The sequence below is a fragment of the Scylla paramamosain genome, chromosome 10, assembly GCF_035594125.1.
Source record: "Scylla paramamosain isolate STU-SP2022 chromosome 10, ASM3559412v1, whole genome shotgun sequence".
NCBI lineage: Eukaryota > Metazoa > Arthropoda > Malacostraca > Decapoda > Portunidae > Scylla > Scylla paramamosain.
This window is the reverse complement of record NC_087160.1, coordinates 25771932-25774431: the sequence shown is the minus strand read 5'-3', so window position 1 is coordinate 25774431 and position 2500 is coordinate 25771932.

The following is a 2500-nucleotide window of genomic DNA, read 5'->3' as shown; positions in this document are numbered from 1 at the left end:
TTTCGTTAAGTAATGAAATACAGGAGGTTCACCCAGGGTAAGTCTGCAATGAGAGGCAAAATGCATTACTTCATGAGTATTTGGTGTATGTGATCTTGTCTAATTTTGATAGGTACTATATACTGCGCACATGCTTCAAATGTTTAAGTTAAGCAGGACTGTCAACGAATCAGTGCACTAATAAAAAAGAAAAGGGGAATACTAGATCCAGTGTATAATAGTCTAATATGTAAGTACTTCACCCAATTTAAAAATCATAACTTAAACATCACTCTTAAGTATGGCGACCTTATCTTACATAACCATTACTTAACACAACCTAAAGTATTTTAAATATTGTTTAATCTGCCTTTAAGCACTGTAAACTATACTGCATGCCTCCCCTCCTCCCGCGGCCTCGGAGCACATGACTTTCCTCTTTCTCTCACCCCTATTCTGTCCACCTCTCTAATACAAGAATTAACAAGTATTCTCAATCATCCTCCCTTCCTCTGGTAAACTCTGGAACTCCCTGCCTGCTTCTGTATTTCCGCCTTCCAATGACTTGAACTCCTTCAACAGGGAGGTTACAAGACACTTATCCTTCAATTTTTGACTATCGCTTTGAACCCTATTCGAGGACCGGCATCTCAGTGGGCATTTTTTTTTTTTTTTGCTCTTGGCCGGTGTCCCTCCTACAAAAAAAAAAAAAAAAAAACTTAACCCAACTTAATGTATCTTAGACCAACCTTGAAATATTCTGACATATATACTTAAACCAACTTAAAGGTACGTTAACACACTAAATTTAACTTAAATTATATACAATGATTTAATATAACTTAAAACTGCGATAATGCTAAAGAAGAAACCCCCAATTGTTTACATGCCAGTGCTAGTTAGAGTCTAAACACGCATTTCAGAAACCAATAGGAAGTAGGTAGGCGGCGGGAGCGAATACATGAGAACAATAGAAAAAAAAAAAAAACAGGAACTAAATCGCACAAACCACTACATCGAGCTAAAGAATAGATAAAAAAAAAAAGAAAAGAAAAAAGACAAGAGGGGGTCATCACTGGAAACCAATCCGCGTTCACTAAACCACCAAACAATCCCTCTCATTCGTAACTCATCGAATTTAATTTCCAAATACCAATTACGCCATTCCTCATCCCCAGTTATTGTATATGTTTAAAAGAAGACCAAGCAAATTAGGGGAGGCTTTGTACTGCCAAGGGGAGAGAGAGAGAGAGAGAGAGAGAGAGAGAGAGAGAGAGAGAGAGAGAGAGAGAGAGAGAGAGAGAGAGAGAGAGAGATAGGTGGGGGAGTTGATGATAGTAGCGGTGTCTGGTGAAAGACTATGGTGACTGGTTGGCAAATAGTCAAGAGGAAGGAAGGAAGGAAGGAAGGAAGGAAGGAAGGAAGGAAGGAAGGAAGGAAGGAAGGGAGGGAGGGAGGGAGAGACGGAGGGAAAGAAAAAAAAATTGAGGTCCTTATTAAGCTGTTTGGATAACTATCATACACTATTAGTGGAAGAAAAGGATATGAGGAAGAAGAAATAGGAATAAAGCGAGAAGAGGGAGAAAGGGAGGGTTAATGATGATAGCGGTGGCTGGGAAAGACTACGGTAAATGGTTAGCAAATGGTCAACAGGAAGGAAGGAAGGAAGGAAGGAAGGAAGGAAGGAAGGAAGGAAGGAAGGAAGGGAGGGAGGGAGGGAGGTCCGCGTGGTGCCTGGCGAAGCGGTGTGACCTTTCCTGACTATTGATCTTCAGGTAACAAGACTGGCCATATTGATTAGTTTACCTGCTGGTCTGACGCTGTGCTGAGGCTGTACTGATGCTGCTGCTGAGGCGAGATGCGAAGGTAAAGTGGAGACAAGTGGAAGGTAGATACAGGCTAAAGGGTAAAGCGAAGAGGGGAGATAGTGGGCAGTAAAGTGGGTATTTTTAAGGGTCTGTAAGACTTTGGTTTATGTGAAGGAGGGAGGAAGGAGGATCATTTGGGCTTAAGGAAGTATGGCAGAGAAATAAGTAAAGGAGGTGATCTGAGTATGGGTAATATTATATGATTTGATACAATGAATGTCTAAGACCAAATTACATACGTAGACAACAGAACTACATGAGATGAAGGGTCCACGCTGGTAGTTCCCAAATCTTCACCTACAACCCGGACCTCCCACAGTGTAATATAATGCCCTGCCTGACACTGAAGACAACACTCTTGAAGGCAACACGTCCTCAAGGCAAACTTTCATTGTTAGCTTTCCTCCAGACTTTAAATCTCTCTAAGTTCAGAGAATCATTACAGTTGTTTGTTTCGGGTAAGGATCGGTCAACTCAGAAACGCGTGGTGAAGTAAGTAGAAGGGTAGAAACACTAAGAAACTAAAAGATAAATAAATAGATAAAGAAAAAAAGAAAGAAAGAAAGAAAGAAAGAAAAAGGAAAGGTATTTCGTTTGTCAAGTTTGTGTAATAAGCAAACACCAACATTTCTAGTCATCTGCATTACACGACT